Raw genomic sequence first — 24,558 nt, 5'->3', positions numbered from 1 at the left:
ACATTAAATTATTTCATGTGTTTTAAAATGTTAAGGGAATGGGTAAACAATTATTGAAAGTATAAAGATAAAAAATGGCTGATATTGCAAACGCACGTCCTGTTTATATTTATTCCTTTGTGGTATGTTTCCTGTCACGGCAAGGGGTTGTTGTATAAGAAAGTGAGCCTTTTTGTGTTTTGCTCTTTCCGGTTTGAAAGAAAATCTCAAATTTGAAAACAGTCCAATACTGAAAATCGAAATGTCTATGAAGGCAAACCTTCAAGATGTTAAAAAGCCTGTTTGGTGAAAATTATCCAGTCTTTCATTATTGTTATTTGTGGTTTTATACAATTTGTATTCAGTATTTCTAGAGGTAATATAAAATGAATACAAATTTTCGCTTCTTAAATTAAATTGGTATAATAAATTTAACACGTACAAAGAGAGTAAAAATAATAAGCAATGATGTTAAAATAAGTAAACCAACATCAGAGTTTTTATTATTATTTTTAAAAACATCATAATATAATTTTAAACATTTTTTCAAAATACCTAATTAAATCCTAGACAACAAATTTAACTGAATAGGATTCGCAATCACATCTTTTACTCTCTGGGTGAGTACTATTATGATATAGATAGAGTTACCAGAATATTTAAAGAATAACAAAATATTTATAATTTATATTTTAATATAGTAAAAATATATATATTATATAAGTACACATATTATATCGATGGTTTAGTGCAAAAATGTTGTATGTCCAGTTTTGTATGTTTTGAAAAAATCGAATTTTAAGATTTGAGATGCAAGAAAATTGGACATATTGTGTATTTTTATAAATATCCAATTTGGTGGATCGCGATCGACACACTGGACATGTCTGATTTCATACATTACGTATATAAACAATCATGTAAAAAAGAAAGTTATTAAAGCAATATATCATTAGAGGCATGCAATTTTTTTACCGCAATTATTAACAATTTATAATTCAAAATATTTCATAATTTAATCAAAACGCGCAACAATTTTTTATTCATCAAAAACAGTTTTTAAAAAATTATTATATTAACATGATTTTACAATCGTCGTGTAGATTATTGATTTTTTATGAATAAATAATGGATATACATAAGTAATGACTGAAAAATTCATTCCATTTACGTAACAATCAATCGAGCCTACATTAGTAACCATCTAGGCTCGTATTATTGATTGTACATACTTAGAACGTTTTCAATGCAATTAATTACAGTAAATAAGATAAAAAAAACTTTTTATATACAAGGATTTAAAATTTTCTGTTGAATTATTATGCTCAATTTGCTCAAACTTGTACTTGATAATATGAAGTAAATAAAAAACAAACAAACAATAATATAGAATACTGAAATGTCATTTTGACATTTCATTTTGATTTTCATAGTAATGCACGTATATATCAACAATTTAGTTACTAGGACCATCCTCTTTGCAACCAATAATAGTTTTTTACTTTTTACGGATTTTTCTGAAATAATTTTTCATACAAAACAGAATTAATTGAAAATGAATTCAATTCTGCTTAAAGATGGATGAAAGTATTAAAATAATGCATTGGATTCGTGTTCTGATATATTCTAAAAGTTTTTAATGTCTAGCTAGTCGGGAAGTTAGTTAGATTTGTACTGGACAAAAAACCACTGGACAAACAAGAATACGAGCTAATAAAAACGTTGTAAAATGATCAAGGCTTAAAACAATATGAAACATTCATTTTTCCACGAAGTACCTCAAATAATTTGCTGTTTAAATATTAAGTAGATATAAATCAATATTTTTAAAGTATCTAGTATTGTAAATGACAGTCAAAAGGACGGTTATAAAAATATAATTATTATAATATTTTCAAACACATCCTTTTTCGTGGAGCAAGATTAAAGATTGCCACCCGATTTATTTAAACATCCAAGACATGGCTCTATCCATTGGCGATCAGCGGTACTCATGGTCTGCACCAGTAGAAAATTTGTTGTAGTCTTGACTTGGTCTAATCACATAGAAAACTCAGTTTTTACCAATAATTGTCATCTGCCTGCGGGTTAAATCCAGTGGTGTAGTGCAAATAAAATGATGCTGAGTTTCAGTATTTTACATCGTTATCACCTCCGTCTTTAAAAACTAACACTAAAGATCAATACATAATCGGTTAGATATTGAACCAACTAATCGCTGCATTTGCATTTTATATCCATTGTTTTCAAGTTAAAAATAACAGCGACATAGTATTCCTTATTTATTCAGGTGATTCAAAACGATTGTTAGTAAAATACTTTCTATAACAACTGTCTGGACAAGTTCCGGAGCGCTACTGCAGTGTGCTTTAACTATACTAAATCACTGGTTATAATATTATCAAAAAAATCTGCCGTTCAAAATCAAAAAAATGAGAAAAAAACAATTGATGCTAAAAACTATAATAAATATTTAATGATATTGTCATTTTTTTCTCTGTATACACTATTCACATGGTTTTCTTTATTTTAGTGTGGAAAAGACTTATATCCTAAGATACTAATAATAATAAATATAGGCCTGTAGATATAATATTTTTTATGAAAAAAAATATCCCCTCTGGCCCATTGAAGTCTTTGTATTTACGTCATAAAGAATCTACAGCTATATTCCTTGGGCGCTAGCTGTCCTATTGGTCAGTTATTTCTAGCTGGATGTCACATATAGGGTGATTTATTTTGCGATCACCTCTTCCTTGCCTCAAAACATTATTCATTTTAAAAGGGCTACTGGATTAGCCAGGATTTCTCAATAATTTTTAGTAAATAGCATCTCACAAATTAAGAATATAGCATTCTTTATTAGGATTAAGATTCATGATTATTCATAATCTGATATTAGAGACGTAACTATGTGTTAGATTTTTTTATTTTAAATATTATGTATTTAGACTGAATGAGTTATAAATCCATAATCATCGTATTTCTATAGCTGTATCCTGCTATGTGTACATAATTTAAAAACATCTAATGGGCTATGAATAATTAGATTTATAATACAAAATTATTTAATTTTCTTTTAGTCAATATTAAAAATTTTGAATTTAGTCAGTAATGATTTTTAGTATTGATATTTTAGATTCCTTAAACGTTGTAGATAATCTATTTATATAATTTGAAGCCTTATTATCTTTTATATTTATTTTAAACATTTGATGACTGCAAAAAATCTTAACACCACTTCACATAGACGTACTGAGATATATGACTTTATTCTAAAACATTAGAACGAGAGGTTTAAAAGAATACTATTTTATGTAATAAAAATACATTATGGAGTTATCAAACGTTTAAAATAAATACAAAGAATAATAAGGCTTCAAAATTATATAAATAGATTATCTACAACATTTAAGGAATGTTCAGGGTTATGCTCTGAAAATACCATAAAAGCTCCATTTTGACCTATGCTGAGCATGTGGGCCGTTAATAATTATGGGTAAAATTGGTTATATAACATTTGGTCATGGAGATCTGGTAGCAACCGAGGCCAACTTTGCGGCATTTGAGAAATTTGCAGCGTCGTATGGGGAGCGGGATAGTCCCGACTCTTCTGTAGACTCATCCATTTCAATTCGTGACACTCAGAATGCGGGTACACAAAGCGCTTAAGGCGAAGTCTTCATTGAGCCTTTTTTAAAGAGGCACCTAGCGGAAAAATACGAAGCTTGCAATTTGAGACATTTTTTTGGTAACTTACAATTTCAACTGTATTAATGAATAAATATGTATCTGAAAACATTAAAAATAAAAATATTTTTTATTTTAAGTCAAAGACAAACTTACAATTTGTAAAAAATGTAATAAAATGTGAATTTGTTCTATCGATCCGCACCCTATTATTACATATATTTTATGGTCATATTTATTATTAATATTTAGTTTATTAAGTTTTCTAAGCATCACCTAAGCGATTTTTGACAAATACATAGTTTTAATATTTTTTATATCTATTTTAAAAAACATCGATTTTTATAAAAAATATAAATGTGTATAACTTGAAATCCTTTTTATTTATATCAAATAAATTATTTTTATAAATATAAATAAAATATTTATATTAATATAAATAAAAAGGATTTCAAGTTATACACATTTATATTTTTTATAAAAATCGATGTTTTTTAAAATAGATATAAAAAATATTAAAACTATGAATTTGACAAAAATTGCTTAGGTGATGCTTAGAAAACTTAATAAACTAAATTTTAATAATAAATATGACCATAAAATACATGTAATAATAGGGTGGGGATCGATAGAACAAATTCACATTTTATTACATTTTTTACAATTGTAAGTTTGTCTTTGACTTAAAATAAAAAATATTTTTATTTTTAATGTTTTCAGATACATATTTATTCATTAATACAGTTGAAATTGTAAATTATCAAAAAAATGTCTCAAATTGCAAGCTTCGTATTTTTCCGCTAGGTGCCTCTTTAAAAAAGGCTCAGTGAAGACTTCGCCTTAACGTCAGCGGACAGCAGAGCCAGTCCAAAAACAAACATTTTATTTCTTAACTTTCTTCTTTAAGCACTACGGTGCATGGTTGCAGCATCAGTCCCGTGCGGCTCCGTCTCGGGACGGAATGAGCACTTAAAATCACTTCTTTCAGACACGTTTAAAGCGTCATAGAAAGCGGCCGTGCATATCCACGGTTGTGCATATATGACGGGTGGTGGTGGGCACTTTTTTTTTAGCTCGTTCATGTAAATTAATAAATTGTAACTTCCAGTTGGTTGTCACATTTACAGAATTCTAATATTACTTAATATATGTAAAATCTGGAACGTTGTCCATGTGAAAGCTGATCTAATATTTTTCTAATAGTGATTAGATTATATTCGATATTTGTGATGTTCCAAGTTATGAATTTGCAATATACATACCTACGTAGGCAAATGAACTCGTGTTCATGATTTGTCTTACTAAAAACTACTATACAATGCCAGTTTTTATTGTCAATATCGTTTTAAGAATAAATCTTTTTATTGACAATTTATACAAGTGTTAATTTAAAAAAAAAATAATTAAGAAAAATATAAAATTAGTTGACGGCCTAATTAAATATATTCGCATAGTCGTATTTGACACAGAGTCATAACGTATAATTTTAAAAGTAACTGAAGAATTTTAAAATATAATCTGTGAATTAATATTATAATATTTAGTCTTTTATACTATATCTTTGAGAAATGCTGGAGTGTACAACTTCATAGCACAATGGTATAAAGCGCCTCGGTGATAGCACCATAGAGTGAGCTATACGACGTCAAAGTGGTGACCTTCGTTTTCTCTCTTGCCTATAAACAAAATGGACTCATTCAACTGGTCAAAAACTAGATTGTAGGAGCTTTTATTCGTGTTACATTACCTGGTGCAATATGGCAAATTATTGTAAATATATGGAAGCATATTATGTAATAGCACAAATAAGTAATTTTGGTGTCATAATTTTTATTCTTGTTTTAGCAATCATTCCACTCAGTATTAAAAAGGAGACACACTTCGTGTAACGGGCGTAACAGGGTGAAGTACTATTTGATATTCATTTATGTTTTAAATTTTTGGTGGCGCTTTTAGCAGTAGACTGTAATTTGATGGTGATATTTAGATTCCGGATCTAAGGGGGGGGGGGGGTTAACAGAATGCCAGACATTGGCCTTCTATGATGTTGATGATGGCTTCGTAGTCTGGTTGTACTATCACTCGCGCGGTATGATTTTTTGGGTTACCCGGTGCGCGCTACTTGACGGTACACTGTTGATAGATGATATGAGGTTGATGAATGATGATGATAGGTTCTATAAATGATGATAGTCGGTATCTCAGCTTCCCAGGTAATCAAAAGTATCGCTTGAACGACAGTCACAATATATCAAGCTTACCCGTTCGTGCCCACGAACAACTTCAGAATCAGTTTGTTTAATTGAATTAATCAATAAACTATGGTTACAAACTGCACGCACCAGTTGTATTGAACTAACATAATAATATTTGCAATCATGGTCGTTTTATGACCCGTAATTGCGTGTCATCTTTTCTTGTGATAATAATAAATAAATATGTGAGGCAGGTGAGGTAATAAAGAATGACAGCCACTATATTTGGCCCAACCAATTTTGATTATGAGAAAAGATAGGGCATCATAAAAACATAAAATATATTATTATTTCTACAAAGTCTATAAAGTATTTAAACTTCCAAAGATACACTTAAGTGTTAATTGTCGACCGTTATACTGGGTCTGGGCTCTTAAGTAAATTTGGATAAAATTATAACTCACCAAAATAGTGAAAAGCCAGTTTAATAACGAAGTGAAGAGGAAAAAGATAACTCGTCAAGAGGTCGGCTCAGAGCAGAAAGGCACCAACAAAAATCATGAAACGATATGAAAGTCTTATGAAGCGATCAACTTAATCCCAAAGGTTTAACTGACAAAACTTTCGCGCAGACGAAGTAATAGTCTGAGAGTGGGGACAAACGACACTATTGTCCTACAAACCTGATTTATTTATGTACATATCGGGATGAAAAGTTTTACAAGTAGTTTGAAATGTTTGCGACGATGACTGTGCGGCTTAATGTCAAACTTACTTACCATAGAAAATTCGTGGATTAATAAATAACACATTTACCATTCAGACGTAGGTATATATTATTTAGAGTACGTACATAATTATTTTCGTATTTATCTTATTGATGTAGCTATGGTTCTATTCAGCGCTCGAAATGGAAAAATTTACGAACCGGAGCGCTCGACAGTTTTCTGAAGATTTTTACATAGTAAAGTTATCAAAGTTTATGTGTTTTTTTTTCATAAAAAGAAGTGTGTTAGATTTTTATATTATATGGCCTATCGAGCTCAGACGGTCAAATTATTTATTCCACAAGACGGAGCGATAATTTTAGCGATTTCACGAACAGGAACGGCGCTCCGGTGCGTTCCGGTTCATTTCGAGCCCAGGTTCTATTAGGACTAGGGCCTCGTACTCCAGTCCTTGATATTAGCCAGATTCTCTGCATCCTTGTCGACAGAGGATTCCTTAGCTTTCAGATTGGCCTCTTTCAGTATACATTTTTAAATCCTTGCTTAAATCTAAATAAAAAACAGCAAAGTTTTTAGATATGTTTAATACTATTAATTTAATTTGTGAATGCTCGAGCTGTAGCTTCGTGTTCCCACTGTTCAAACAAAAAATCTGACACATTTTCACGTCCATTTATATTAAATCAAACTTTGAAATCTTCTTCTTCAATACTAACCATTCTGTCCATTTTAATAGTTCGTACATTGATATGTTCAATACCTTCGTTTAAGTAGGTACTCAAAAGATAACAGTAAATGCACTTTAGGTGTCGTGTACTCGATCTAGCTCAGTTAATCATTTAAATTATTTTCAATCGCTAGTTTTATTTTATATCTACATGCCTACTAATGCTTATTTACCTTATTATATTTAATTTATCGAATAATTGTAATATGTAGTTTTTTTTATAAAATATTAATTTTTGTATAAATAAAATTGTTACGATGTTATATAAGTAAAAAAAATTTGGCAGTTTTTATGTGGAATAATATAATGTAATATTTTATTTTAGTTAATATAACATTGTGTTATGATCTTATTAATAAAAACTTTTATTAAAAAGAATTGCACCTGGATATTTATTTTTATAATTTTATTAATTTAATAGTTTAAAGCTAATATTACGTAGCTTTTGTATTTGTTCGTCACTTTCCGCCATAATCACCATTAAATTTGTAGTTGTTCGATAATTTACTAGGAAGTCCAATTACTAAATTTTGTTTTTTTATATGGGTAGGTACATAATAAATAATTAAGAAACACATAACTGTTGCTTTATTATTTTGGTATTTTTTGTCTATTGTAGACAAACATAGTAGGTACGTAAAGAATGATTGTTCAATTGAGAGATTATTTGTGGACACATTGATTGAAAGGTTTGATATCGACTACTCAATATATTTAACACAATAATATGATAAGTTTGAGTAAGTACTTCATTATCCACTGAGATTATTAATTCTATTATTTATTGTCGACAGATGTTACTATAATTCTAAATATTTTTCAATGAGTAGTATATAAATTTAATTTTAGTAGTGCGCCATGACATTAGTTATTGACTTTTGCTATTCAGTGCCGATATTCCTTCTCAAGCAGTGAATAATATTATTACACTTCACGTCGTATTAGGCGTGCGTGAAAAATAATGTATTATTATTTGTAGAGTTTCTGAAATATGTAAACACACATCGTACCCGCTGCCAGGTTAGCCCAATAAAAAATAAAGCACGCGAAGAAAGCGTATGTCTTTTATTTTCGCGGCCCAAAAAAGCCTCCACTCGATAAATAAAGCGCTCCGGAAGGGCGAAAAAAACTTAATTTATTAGAACTTTTTATTAATACCGTGGATGTGGAGGGTTTTTATGTGACATTCCGGCGCTAGGGTGGGAAAACTTTGTATGAAAAATATGATTTTATGGCTGGGAAAAAATCAAAGAGGGAATAACTTTTTATAAAGACAAAGTGTTCTTTAATCGGTAATAACAGTGACTGCCTTTCTTGGTAAATATCGTTTCGCCTAAAAATTCTATTCGTTCACAAATTTTCCCACATAACTATATAACCAAAAGTAGTTTTGAGCGCAAAAGAAGAGAGGAGATATCTCTAAAACCACTTCTTTTCTATTAAAGTAAGATTGAACACAGTTGCATGTTAATTTATTCATAGTTTCTGTTTCGACAAATTTTAATTTAGCGACATTGATTCGACTTATGTCTTTTATCTGTCTTCAAATTTGTTTTTAGATATAATCCCATTTATTTTTAAATATATTAGTATTATATGGTATTAAGGGAGAAACAACTTACCAATGTAATGGTGAGAAAATATCACAGTACTATTTTTCTCGATCTATATAAATAAGGCAGAAAAATACTATAGACTTTGACTCATTCCCATATCATTATTCATAACTATTACAAAGTGGTCTTTTTCAACGTATCAACTGTGTAATAACTACAAAGTGTCACTCAAGAAGTTTCCGAATGAAACACTAAATTATTCAGCTAATAGCATTTCATTAACTATTTTTTTTATTTAAACGAATAATTCACAAGATTTAAGAAAGTCACAATCTTTTTATTGAACGTACAATACCGATTGCCAACAGCCTTTAGAAAGCGCTTCAGGAGTATTGTAAGATAGATAAGATAAGATAAGATTCTTATAGCATAGTGGTTAATGCACTTGGGCGCGAATCACGAGAGACGCGGGTTCGAATCCTATTGTGTGTCGTATTTTTTTTCAAAAAAGATTTTTTTGTTGGTTATAAATTTCCCAAAAGTATTTTCAAATTAAATATGTTATAGCATCTCACTGAAATTATATGTTAGTAGGCATTATGACACATAAATGATAACAGATGTTATTACGCACTTAGCTCCCTCATCAAAAATACCCTAGTTCACCTATATTGTCCCCAGTAAAATGCTCTACCATATTAGCTAGTATTGTTAACTCGATTTTGCATTATGTTGACATATCTGTATATTTTTTGACGAAAGTCATTCGTAATACTGAAATACCCTATTTTAGGGTATTTCAACTTTACTGGTTGCAATAACTTTTCATTATTATATTTTAAATTTTTGTAATCAATATGTAACTGTTTGTTTCCTTAATAAATAAAACAAAATAAACAGTAATTGCATATTTATTATAATGCATCCTTTAAAGCAATATTTCTAGAGAGTTTTTAGACTTTTTTTTTTGTAGAAGTCTTAAAGTATTATTGCATTAATTACATTATTTATTGCAACATTTAATGGGATAGAATTGTTGAATCTTCATCGGAATCATTGCATGAATTGCGCTCCCACTCTATCGTTCGAGGTATGGTGTTTGGGTCTTTTTCGTTATAAGTATAAAACTGTTTTACGGCAGTAGTTAAAAAATAACACAGGTGTGACGAGAGCGGTTCGGTAAGTCTGAAGTTTGAGCGGTTCGGTAAGTCTGAAGTTTGTTTGTTTTCGTGAGTTGATCAAGTTTAATGTAATCGTAAATTAAAAAGCATAAGAAAATTGGAAGCTGTTCTGAATAAATTTGGACTGATTCTGTTAACACGTGTTTACGATTTTTCTTCATAATATATAAATAAACTTTATAATAGTTATATTCTCATAACAATACCGTTAATTTATGGGATAATAGGCCAATAGTTAAAATTTGTCGCAATTTGTATATCGCCTCGTAGCATAGAGGATAATGCGCGGACGGGGCGTTAACCCAAGAGATGCTGGTTCGATTCCAGCCAGGTGGCTTACTTTTTTAAAAAAGATTTTTTTTTATTGGTTATAATATATTTTCTCAGAAGTGTTTTGAAAATTACGCATGTTCAATAATAAGAATGGTACATTCTTAAATCTTGTGAATTATTCGTTGAATAAAAGAAATAATTAATTAAAAATTATTGGCAAGTTCAAGTAAGTTACATCATAAAAATATTGGCGTCGGTTAGTAATTGAAGTAGTAGGTACCTACTTTGATTTAATAAACAAAAACGGATTGCCAAAGTAGCTTGATTTAGAAGAGCGCTGATGAGTAGGTATTAAAAAGGCCAACAGTTAAAATTTGTCGCAATTAGTATGTCGCCTTGTAGCATGGAGGATAATGCGCGGACGGTACTTAAACCCAAGAGATACTGGTTCGATTCCAGCCAAGCGGCTTACTTTTTTCAAAAAGATTGTTTCTATTGGTTACAATATATTTTCTCAGAAGTATTTTGAAAATTATGTATGTTTAATAGATTTTTGTTTTTACGAGAAATGGATGTTGGCCATTAGCTCAACCTATTAAGTCCAAACATATTATATTGAATGTGATTTTTGTACGACACCCAGAACTTGAATCCGGAACCCAAGACGCTATTGTGAAAAAGATAATAAATACCTACATAGTAGGTTTATGGAAACAAAAGTATTTTACGTAATTTCTTTTGGACTTGGAAAATAATCTATTGAGTATGTAATTTAAATAAATTATAATATTAATATTAATAATCTGGCAGAACACACTAACTGGAGAATACTAGTTTTGAGTAATTTGACTTTGAAGTTGTTAAAATGTTTGAAATAATGGTCTATCATGTGAGTTTATTAAGTAATCGTAAAAAGGATGACTTTAAAATAAAGACTGTTTATTTATTAAGAAGGTTTCCGGACGGTAAAGTTTGAAATAAGGAACATTTTGGTATAACTAACTCAATATGTAATTTTTTCGAATTAGTGTCTTCTGCCAGAACAGTGACGGTATGTAGTACCTACATTCTAATTGTACCGATTTTGTCCGCTTCAAAGGGATGCTATCAACTGTTGACCATGCGAATGAAACCGATCCTGTTGAGGTTTGCATTGCTTTTCAATACAATATAGCTTGCAAGATAGACAATTTTATAATACATACCTATACTTATTATAATAGTTATAATATTATCAGAGATTGGCATTTTTTTTAGCATCTCCCGTTATCTGCAAGGGACAAACAGTTTTTGCAATTATACTTAAATGTATATTAAAGATGCGGTACTCTCTGGTACCTTTAACTTATCATTCATTGGTTAACCTATTTTTTTGGATATAAATACTTCAATCACTCTGATATGTTTCGAGATGAATCTAATAAAAGACATTATCTTAACACAATATTTTAAAGTTATCATTTCCATAAAACGTTATATTATCTAATTATTTGTCGTATGCATGCATAGGAGCCATTTCCATAAAGCGGTATATAAAATATTGTTCTAACTTAACTAGTAAAAACTATATGATAAATTATATAAACAACTTTAATCATTAAACGAGAAACTATTGAGCCATCAGTTACTCAAAATTACTAATTCCCAGTTGTAGCACTATGAAACTGAGCCATTGACATAGCAACATTATTTGTTGAGTGTTTAACGTTGATATTAAATTTAAATAGTATTAATTTAAATTTACTATTTAAATTTACATATATCGAGTCATCAGCTGTGACGTCCCGTGGGGATAGGCAGATTGAGCTTCGCTTGGGAGCGGCAGTTACTCGAAAGGCGGCAAATCTAGAAGAATCATTTGGAATATATAGAAATAGCTATCTAAACTTAGTAACAACGAAAATATATTTCCAATAAAATAATCAGCTCACTGGTTCTATTGAGTTCGCTATATCTAATTTAATTCCGTTGCTTTTCGACGTTCTTGGTGACCAGAAACAACACGAGCAGATCTGCGAATAATTAATCCGATATTTTGTTAGTAACGTATCGATACAACATATTTCTTAGATATTGGACTCATGAAAGGATATAAAAATACTGTATAAAAATAATTACAAGATAAAAAGAACTTTTAATATACAACGTTTTTAAATTTTCTATTGAATCATATAAACTTGACTTGACTAGCTTAAACTATCAAAAAAAAATGTACTTGATAGAAATAATACTGAAATGTAACGCACGTTTATATTAATAATTTAGTTGCTAGGACCCTAGACCCCTAGCAACCAATAATGGTGTCAAAATAACTTTTCATACAAAACAGAATTAATTGAAAATAAATTAAATTCTACTTAAAGATAGCTAATAGTGTTTAAAAAATGCATTGGCATCGTGTTCTGATATATTCTAAAAGTTTCAAATGTCTAGCTAGTCGGGAAGTTAGCTAAAAAGCGATTGCAAGATTTGTACCGGACAAAGAACCACCGGACAAATTAATAAGAATACGAGTTAAGAAAAATGTTGTAAAACTGTATGATAAATTATATAAACAACTTTACTCATTAAACGAGAAACTATTGAGCCATCAGTTACTCAAAACTACTAATTCCCAGTTGTAGCACTATGAAACTGAGCCATTGACATAGCAACATTATTTCATGAGTGTTTAACGTTGATATTAAAATTACTTCGTATTATTATTAAAATACACATTATCCACATATTTATAATGCCTGTGCCATAAAATTATAATCAAAAATTTCCCTTACGGGCCATTTTCTTGACTGTAAAAAAATTGAAAGCGGCCAAAAATTAGCGTTTTGGCCCAAGGGTTAACCGCCTAACACAAAGCAAATATTAAATTCCGCTGGAACATAAATGCTAATAGTCGCTCAGTATGAAGCTTGACGTCAGAAAATGTGTATACACCGGCAGACTCCAATTCACGGATAAATTCAATAAATATTCAAACAAAATACACAAATTTGACGTAATTACAAGTAATAATGTAATTTTTAAATAAAAAATAAAAATATTAAAGTATTTTTATTGCGATAATTACTTTTATAATAAAATAGTTTTTATAAAATATGTGAGTTATATGTAAGTGAATAGGTGTTTTACCAGAATCTTTGAATGAATTTATATCTATACATGTATATATTTTTTCATTGAATTCTACAGCAAAGCAATGGAAAATGCTCTTTAATCTGGATAAAGGGGTTGCGTAGTAAAAACTGAAAATGCGAAAAGTTTACTATAGGTCGAGTTTGATGTTTTGTGAACTGTAAACGGTTATGTTTTCGGTGTAGTAATAATAATCAATGAACATAGTTAATATAGGTAAATTGTTAATATATCGTCGCTGTATGATTGGTTTCCCGAATAGACCAAATTTTCAGGAGACGAAAAACAAATTTCATAATGCTATATTTAAATACATGGAGATATTTAAATTGTTATTTTTACAGCATATAAATGAAGTATTCATTACCATTACAAAGTAATTTAAAGAAAGGGATGGTTCTAGTCCAATTAGATACAAAAAAACACTCTGCAATAAAAGGTCGATTTCGACAAAAACGGATATTCGTGAAACCAATCCTATAGCGACGATATTATAATTACAAGCTTAAATAGTAATCCCTGATTAAAATTTTTAAGCCAAAGGTGGCACATTGTACCTAACTTTAAGTGTGAGTAATTTAGAAATGGAAAATAATTATTAGTTTTGTCATATATTTTTCACAAATTACCCTACAATAAAATAGCTGAAATTTTTTTATGGAATAACATAATTGCTAGAAAACTTTTAGTATGCTATATTCAGTGCTAACCAAACTTTTTTATAGCACGGCCCCCAAATCTGATTAGCTCGGAAAATCCAAAAGAATTGTGCTAGTTTGTATAAAAGCAAGATTCTTATTATTATTTAACATAATATAGGACCAGTTCAAAATTAATGCAGGAACCTCTAGATTCTAATTTGGCGGTAACAATTTCATTGATTTATTTACAGTAAGTTTAGATATGTTTTATAGTGTTAAATAATAATTTTAAGTAAACTTTAATATTTTTATTGAAATGGAATACCAAGATGGCCCAGAAAACCTATTTTTAATTTTTAATAAGCCATTTATTTTGTTCAATGAATAATTATTCACAACATTTAAGAATGTAACGTTCCATAATATTGACCATACATAACATGAAAACACCTCAAATATATACCTACCAGAAAAATTTCATTAAAAAAAATACAATGTCTGACAGGATTTGAACCCGTATATTCACTGGTATCACGCCAATTAAACTACAGGCCTCCTACTTAATTACGATAATTTAAATTAGTAGTTCCTATATGAAATGCTTATCAAATCGCGTTATTGCGTAAATATTAATTGCTTTAATTACTAACCGACGCCAGGTTTTTCTAGCAAGTATATATCTAGGTGTTTTCAAGTTATGTATATATATTATTTGATTGATTATTTTATACATTTAATCTTATGTAAATTTTAAAGTGCCTCTAATATCTCAATATCGTCATGATTACCCTTAAAATTCATGCTTTTATATAAAAGTGTACATTTTTTTGCTATGGTGCTGGACTAAAATAAATATAAACATAATTTATGGTTCCATATTAACTTTCAAATAATGGTTAATCATATTATTATCTGTTTAGTGTGTGTTTATGTTGTTATTTATTTCTTATTGCATAATTATTTTGGTAAATGGTTAGTAATATCTTTTTGGTATCCATGTCTAGACAGCTCGTTAATGTATCAAACAATCTATATTGATAATCATAATACGTATTGTATATCTCAAAGGAAATTTCGTTCATTAATAATGTAGTTTCACTCCTTATTGAAAAGGCTTTCGCTTACCTAGGAAAATTATTCGCAATTCGCAGAACCTAATTTCAAGGAGAATAAAAGATAAAACGGTGCACAGTGACTTAAATCACAAATCTACGTGTCATTTCGCTCATATTTTTTTTTAACTCTGCAGCTGTTGAAAAGTATTTAACTTGTCGTGGAGTTAATTTTAATTTAACGAGTCATGGCGTTCAAGGTAAAAAAATGAGATAAGTACCCTATTTTTTCAGGCATCGGACGCTTTTATAAAGTGAGATAAATTTGAATTTTATAATTACTTGTGTTATCAACTCAAAGCTACTTGTCACGACAAAAAGGGGAAGTAACATACAGAAAAAATAACAGAGTGGTTAAACGGAATCTTTGCTATATATTTTTATTAATTGAAGTCGAGATTTGCCAATTTAGGTAGGTAAGTATGTATTTACCTGGATTTTTTAAATTTTTAAAATTAAATATAATTTTCTGTTATAATATTATATAATATTTTGATTATTCATTTTTTGTATACTGATGAAGTATAATTATTAATAATATAAAGAATATTGGATACAAGTCTGTTTACTGGGAATTGGGCGGGAACAGCGGCAATTTTCGTGGCCGTTTTCGACAAAATTCATTGATTCAAGACCTGACTTAACCAAACCTAATAAATAATACAGTATATTGCCTATTTAAAAATAATGTTTGCCGCTGGCTTCCACTTAACAGACAAGAATCGAAAATTGTTATCATTAGATAAATTGATTTTTTGTTTTGGTAAAAATGATTTTTTAGCAAATACATAATGATGATTTCCTCGATGTTATTTTGGAGATAAAAGAACCGAATTTCAAATAATCATTTTTCAAATTACTTAAAAAATTTTTTTTTAAGGATTTTTTTCTTACTTTAGTTAATACTATTAAACCTTACGTCATGATGTATTCTTATTTTTATTACATAGTGAAATGTCAATTTAAATTTGATAAATACCCATAATATTTGAATTTTCAATTATGATGAATTCCATATTATGATTTAAAAATGTTTATTTTAAAGAATCGATAAATTTTAAAAGTTTTGGAAATAAAAATTTATGGCAATATTAAAAGGTACTTACGCTTTTGGTTGAATGGTTAAGTAATTGAACTACAGAATAAATAATATTACCTGCCTCGGTTGTATTGATTTAAATAAAAAGAAAGCTGTAGTAAGTATATTTGACATTTTAGTTTGGCTATTTACGACAATGTTATTTTGGTCACTATATAAAATAAACTTTTATTATGTTAGGCCTATCTAAGTTTAGCCTCCGTGAATAAGTATCGGAATTCAGTTATAACAATTGAAGAGTGGAATACAAAATCAACACATGTCAGTTTTTTTTTAAATATTTGAGATTGATATGTCATTCTGTTTCCAAAAATGTTATCTATATGACATGTCGAGTTAAATTGTGTTAAAGTTTCTTTGATTCCAGTAGAAAAATTATTTGACAAAAGAATATCTACAAATACGTAATACTAGTTATGTCAAATGATATCTGTATATTACGTATTTTTCACTACTTCAAAAGTTCTAATGATTATTTTTTTTTCGACCATGTCCGATCCTAAAAGGATCATATCGACCGTGTTTAGGAAAAAGGGCGTAACCCTCACAAAACAAATTTTACAGGAGAGGCAAAAAACGTTTTTTGAGAGATTTCAGTTTAATATTTTTTAAAAAATAGGCACATACATTGGATGCATGATGATTGATGATTTGGTGTAATATATTTTCGATCTAATAATAATTAAAGAAGTTAATACTGAAAAATCATTAAAATTGAGGATAAATGCCTTTTTCCATAAATTAAAAATTAATTAATCTCAATTAAAACCTGAATTTAGATAATAATTTGGAATTTGCGGCTTATTTCCTTTTTATAGAACGTGTATTTAGTTGTATACATTGCTAATATCTAATAAAAGCACTTTTCGAAAAATCGAGGGTTACGCCCTTTTTCCTAAACACAGTCGATATGGGCCTACACAGAGTAGAGGTTTGTATTAACAGATTTTGATTTTACGAGAAATGGATGTCAGCCACTTGCTCAACCTATTAGGTCCACACCCTGACTCACATACAAATTGAAAAACAATATGTGTACTTTCTAGACCCAGGATTTGAACCTGGGACCTACGGCGTTATAGTCCAACGCTTAAACCGCGTGGCCACCATATTACCGATTATTATTTCTTATTAAAAAAATTAGCGCATGTTGTGTAGTATCACATCAAAAAATTTAAATGATAATTGACAAGGAAGAGATTCTATGACGTTTTTTGCTCTCCTTTAAAATTGTTCAGTTCTGACATATTAGGTTCTTTTTGTAATCCACCCTTAAATTCATATAAATTAATCTGTTAAATGAAACGACTAAGTATCTTTTTTTTTAAATTTATCACAAATAATGATGAGATATCTATTTTTAAAAACCGATAAATCCACAAATATACACAATTTTACAAAAAAATACATAAGTAGATACTTATTCCATGTATAGTTTTACATAATATAAAATTATCCATAATTGTGAAAACTGATCAAAATAATGATTAACCAGTGTTATTGTTCTTTAGTTTATTGCAATAGAGGGTTTATTGGCTAGGAAAATAGACTTATTCTGATGAATTGTAAATATAATATGATAGCAAAAATAAGCTAATATTAAAACTACTCACTTACGTGCATGGATCAAAAAAGGCCTTTTGCCAAAAATATTGAATAAAATTGTGGACGTAGGTATCTGTTTATTTTTTTAAATAAACGCATCTTATAATAATATAGAGGTGCACTCTGCTTAATATAATAAGGATATTATTATTTAAAGTCATTCTTCTACACTTTAAAAATCGATATTAAGTCAACATATGTCATGAATCAATCACAGCGTGCAGCGTGTACAGAAAAAGCTTTTTAAAGACAAAAAAATCGAATCGAACCAATCACAAATCGGATGAGCGGTTTTATTATTTCAATTGTTGTTCTTTGTTCCCCTCTTTGCTTGTTTAAGCGGCACAGTATCGAACAAACAGTTCCACTGTAAGCCTTTTTCTTTTTTGCCCTTTGCTTCATTTTTTCTTCATCCCCATTGCCGATTTTCATCGTTAAAATGACCTAACCCTTCTACCTTTACGATTTTCCTATATTAGTTTCGTAATATGTATCTATTTTAAAAAAAATCTTATCAGTGTGTTGTTAATAAAAACGGTAGCTATTCATTGTATAATATGATGCAATTTTCTATGATACTTAAACAAATTAAGAATAAAGTTCACCTGCCGTATAAAGGTTAAAAGAAAAGAATTTTGCGTATCTTTGGATAATGTTTTAACAGACTTTGTTTAATATATAACTAGGTATGTCATTATAATACATTAAATCATCATTGAAACAATGGGAAAGCATGGAAATTGATATGATATTATATATTTCATATTATATTAACTTATATAATAATAAAATATTCTAATGGGTTTAGGTTTTCTACTATTCCATTTGAGTCATTTTCTACTACTCGAGATCCACCTTTCGGCATCTTTAGACAGTATGTGAACTCACCAATCATTGGTGTTATTACCATTATGGTAAGTACACACTGACAACTGCAAATACAATTATTTCTAATTTATATATTAAATTAATACAATAATTTAGGTAAAATCTTTATCATCTACCTATTAAGACAAGAAATATAAAATAAAAATATTTTAATAGTGTTTGTAAAAAAACCCTACCAAATAGTTATTATATAATAAATTAGTATGTATAGTACAAAACTTAAATCCATTAGAATTTAAATTCAAATTCTATCAAGTACCTACCGTTCGTTGATAGTATTAATATATAAGGTATATTTATTGAAATTTTACTAAAATAAAAAAATGATTTGAATGACATAAGTAGATTTTAAAAATATTGCGCATCTAATAAGCTTGCGTTCTCTCCTTTTATAAGTTTTGTTTATTTGTATTATTTCATCGGAAGTAGCAACGCGTGGTCTCATGGAATGATGTTAAAGTACTCAAATTTATATGAAGTACAATGCTCAAATCAGCCATATTATTAATTTGCAGGTAAGCTTTGAGTTTCTAAACTTTCAAATAGTGGACAGTGCTCAAACTTATGTTTTGGCATAGAATTTCACAGAATAATTATATAATTTGTATACGTTACATAACATAAAAATTCTAGAAGAAGTAATTTAGCCGTCTATATACACAAAAAGTAGAGAATTTTATTACAGTCTTTGCTGATGCTTTTATAAAAAAGAAATTCGTTCAAGCAAAACGATTGACCGATAAAATGAGAATAAACCTAAACATTACGGACTATTTATTTTGTATTCCTATATTTTACTTGTAGTAGAAAGCAGTTAGTCAGTACTATTATTTTATAGCTATATTTACTACGCATTTAATTTTTTATGGTCTCTTCAAGAGTCATTTATCCTCATTGCTAATAGTCACAATAACCAGTGAAAAGAACAGTTCGAAGATTTTAGATAAGTCAGCAAAAATTTCGTAATTTCTTTTTATACATATCATTTTGAACCTTCGTATTATGTCTAATCACTGATCAGTCACTGTCATTGATCGAGCATCAGTGGAAAGGGCGGATGCGAAGCGGAAATAAGAAGGCACACACAGATTGCAAAAAATGCAATGACACGCCTTACCACTATATGGAAGGATCGGGGAATTTCGATTGCCACAAAAATGATGCTTGTGCAAATATTAGTGTTCTCGATATTTCTATACGGAGTCGAGTCGTGAACCCTGAAGCCAAGGGAACGGAAGTCAATTGATGCCTTTGAGATGTGGTGTTGGCAAAGAATGCTTCGTATTTCTTGGACGGAGCACAGGACGAACCAGTCAATCATCCAAAGACTGAAGATAAAGGAACGGCTCACAACAATATGTTTGAGAAGAATTCTGCAGTTTTTGGACATATTATCAGGCGCGAATCGAGAAGGATAGAAAGTCTTGGTCGCTCAAAGGATGGCGAAATTCAAATGTGGTCACGATCCTCAGCCATGGGTGCACGACCAAGAAGAGAGATTATGTCTAATTATAACGTTCAACTAAAAATAATATGATGAAATGGGGATACTCTGATGATCCTCTAAACTGCGAAACTGTGGAACATAATATGAAGATCTGCCTGCTCGTTGCGACCAACTTCACCGTTGATAATATTATATTTTTAAAGCACGTAATGCGGTCATTACAATCGCCATAGCGTAATTGAAAAAAAGTACATGCAAATCTCTCGCATAGAGTTGAGTTTTGGGTTCAAATGCCAAGTCTGGAAAATTTTTCAACGCGTGTTTGGATCCAGCGAGGGAAATTCAGTAGCATTCATTAATTATCTTTCAAAAAAAATATTGTAAATAACGTCTTTGTGAACCTATCAATACAAACTCGTAAATAAGAATAATATTGTGACAATAATTTTCAAAAATATGAAATGAACTAGCAGTAGTCCGCTAACTAACCCTAACCTAACCCAACCAGCTGTCGAACGATGACACTAAAATGTTTCATAATCTTGAAAAGTAAATCGACGAAATTTATATGTGGAAATTGCCTTTAAGTTATAATATTATTAATAAAATAAAAAGCCTTTTTATTTCTTACAAACAAAAGTAAATGACAGTTATTTGACTATATGTAATGAATATATAATTATATAACCTATGAATATATCTTATATATATCTATCTATGATTGTATTATCTACTTATTTTCTAGTTTATATAATATTAATTATTATTATTTTTTAAGTATATTTTTGTGTAATACATATATATATTAAGATTTTTTATTTTGTATATTATACTATAAGATAATGTTTATAAATTAAACAGTGATATGTAATTAGTTTGTTTGGTTTGTAAGAACCCGTCTTCGGAGGAAGGCCTCCTCCAAAGAGACCCACCGGACTTTTGGCTATTTGTAGCCAATTTGGGCCTATAAGTTAACTATCTTTAAATATTTTGGATTGACAACATCATTAACAAAATAAATAGTTAGTTATTTTGTATGAAGATCTCATGTTTAAAATACCGAACCACTCAAATTTAAAAAAAAATCTATTGAATTTAAAATCTTTAATTATTCGAGAAATTGAAGAAAAGATGTTTAAAATGCGATAGAATAGCCTTTCTGACTCTAAAGCTTATCTTCCCATATCACAGATACTACATAATATATTGTAGATCAGTTATTATAAAATGAAATTAGGATTTAAGTTAATTTTTTTAAGACAAAATCATAGTAAGTAATATTATTATTGCTGACATATGAAAATTTTCCCGCGTTATTAATACCCACAGTGCAAATAAAAGGTGATCCGATAATAATATATTAGTGCAATGTGTAAAGACAGCTGATAAACTAAGTATGACTGGTACGGAACATAACTTCCTGATACTAAGCACATGCCAGGTTTCCTGTTTGAGGATTATTAAAGGATTATTGAAGCAATTGGTCATCAAACTTGAAAATTATGATTTTTAAATACATAATGGGTATATATTTTTAATAAGCCGTTATAAATAGGCACGATAGTAATATCTCTGTGCAATATTTATAAACTTAATCAGGCTATATCAATCCACTATAAAATAAGGGACTATTTAATCAGTTTATATTACTATTCATTATTTGCATTGTATTGGTATGTACGTAATTTTGCAGAATTTAATCCACTCATCAATCTAACAACCAGTTGGATCTCTTTGGATACTTTTGAACTGTGAACTTCGAACCCAAATATAAGGATTTGGTGACTTCCACCTTGCACTGCTTTTTTGTCTTGATGGTGAAAAAATAACTGTGAGGAAGTAGAAGTCCGAATAACCGCTGCAAATAAATCGTACTTCTCATTGCTGCCCATATTCAAATCAAGAAATGTCCACAGAAAAACTAAGACGCGGCTCTATAAAACCGTCATACGCACAGTCGCTACATACGGGTACGAGTCATGGACGCTAAATGTGAAAGCAGATGAAATGGTGGATTGCTTTGAGAGAAAGATCCTTAGGCGGATAAACGGACCCATGAATGATGGTGGGGAGTGGAGAATTAGGTACAACACGGAACTATACCGCTTATACCAAGATTCAAAACTCTCTAACTTCATAAAACTCCAGAGGCTAAACTGGGCAGGCCATGTCCAGCGCATGCCTGAGTCACGGATACCGAAGAAGATCCTCGAAGGAAACCCAGGAGGGAAAAGGCCAGTGGGAAAGCCACGCACACGATGGGGTGATAATGTTACAGAAGATGCCAACCAGATACTAAAAATCAGGAACTGGAAAAGACGTGCGGAGGACCGTTCCGGCTGGAGGACAGCGGTGGAGGAGGCCAAGGCTCGACTTGAGCTGTAGCGCCATCGAAGAAGAAGAAGAAGAGGAAGTAGACTTTCCGTCTTATGATGTTGGATGCGGTGTTAAAGATCTGGCAGAAAAAGTGGTCTTTTAAAAATACGTCCACCAAAAGCAGCATCACATAGCTGTTTTTTGTCAAAATATTAAATTTATAATTTAAATCATCATTACAGGCTATTTTTTTTACCAATAAAATTACGAAAATAGCATCACAAATTATTTATATACATTCTTACCATCTAAAGTCATAATACTATAATATTGATCTCATATATTATATTTCTATATCTATTTCTCACAATTGAGTGTCTCTTTTTGTCGCATATACTTTTAGATATGTATATCAGCTATATGATACTCTGTTTGCAACGTGCATTTTTACTTTATGACAGGTAAATGAAATCTAACTGACATCTATGAATTAGAATTATTTTGAAAATAACATTTAATTAGATGCAATATTGATGATTAACTGAAATATTAATAGTTGGGCTAGATAACCGTAATTAATATGGTAACATGCAAATCGTACGTAAAACATTTCACCGCAGTATAGTTCGCCATGAATTTTCTATCGGAAAGAGATGACCGTATACTATGCGGTCTCTAATTTTATTAGATTCAATATGAACATTATTAAATTTTCATAGCTGATTTTGGCAAAATTCATTATTTCAAGAGTAAAAACCTAACCTAACAAATAATCCAAAATATCGGCTATTTTTAACATTTGTTTGCTGCTGGCTTCCTGTAAACCGACAATAATTGTTTTTTATTTAGACATGAATTGAGTGGTTCACAATCATAGTGAACCAAGTCCATTCTGGTTATTTTGAGTAAGCTAGGTTCAAACATAAAATTTGAGTATTTCCAATGCTGTACGGGTATTATTTTTCTTACATAATAACTAAAATGTACTAAAAAAAACCACTTCAGAATTGCAATCATATCCTTACAGCATCTACTCAAATTTTATGTTTGAACCTAGCTTACTCAAAAATAACCAGAATGGACTTGATTTACTATGCTTGTGAAACGCTCAATTTTATGTTAGTACTATACGACCACAGAACAGATAATAAATATAATACTGATAGGCTATATTCAATACGCCGCATGGTAAAGCAGGCTTTTTAATGTGTGAGTGTCCTACGAAAATGAAGCACGCATTATGCACGTGCAATAGTGTGTGTAATACACCAATATTAAATGAGCGTAAATGCATAAACCGAGAACAGTTTTCAGTATTCGACGTAAAACGTATTCTAGACACGTGTGTAAGTTTAACCCGGATTCTTCCTTACTCGAGTCGGTTACCTGCTATCGCCTTACCCGTTGTGTATTTCAGTTCCCATTATTTCTTAGCTTTCTGTATACGACCCAAAGAGGTTGCGCGGTCTTTAATATTTGGCCGTATTATATTTCCGATGCAACATTTCACGGTGAAGTGTGTTACGGTGAACTGCATACGTAAAAGTTTCCGGACACAACGTTATATTACAGTAACAGGAGTGTTAAACAATCAATAATACAAAATAATGTCAACACTTAAAATTATTAGGACTGTCTAATGATAGTGATACAATTCGTAATATTCGCAAAGAAATTTCTTTTTCATGTCGAATATTATACAAATCGTAGACTTTTATTATATATCCCAATATAGTATTTCATTACAATTATAATATTAGGTGGGTAAAATAATTTTATTTACTCTCTTCTTTTTTTATTAAATTCGAACAAGAGACATTATATTTGATACCAGTGGGTATATGTGTGTGGGTACACACTGGGTAGTTTTGTGAAATAATATCTTTTTGTTTACTGTTTATTTAGTAAAATAAAACAGCGCTTTCGATTTCATACAATTTTCCGGAAACAATTTGAGAAAAAACTGTTTATATAGGATTTGAAAAGCAA

The sequence above is a fragment of the Rhyacophila brunnea genome, unplaced genomic scaffold (genome assembly GCF_057557595.1).
Source record: "Rhyacophila brunnea isolate RB1 unplaced genomic scaffold, BYU_Rbru_1.0 scaffold_20, whole genome shotgun sequence".
NCBI classification, from domain to species: Eukaryota; Metazoa; Arthropoda; class Insecta; order Trichoptera; family Rhyacophilidae; genus Rhyacophila; species Rhyacophila brunnea.
Note: the sequence above shows the minus strand (reverse complement) of the source record.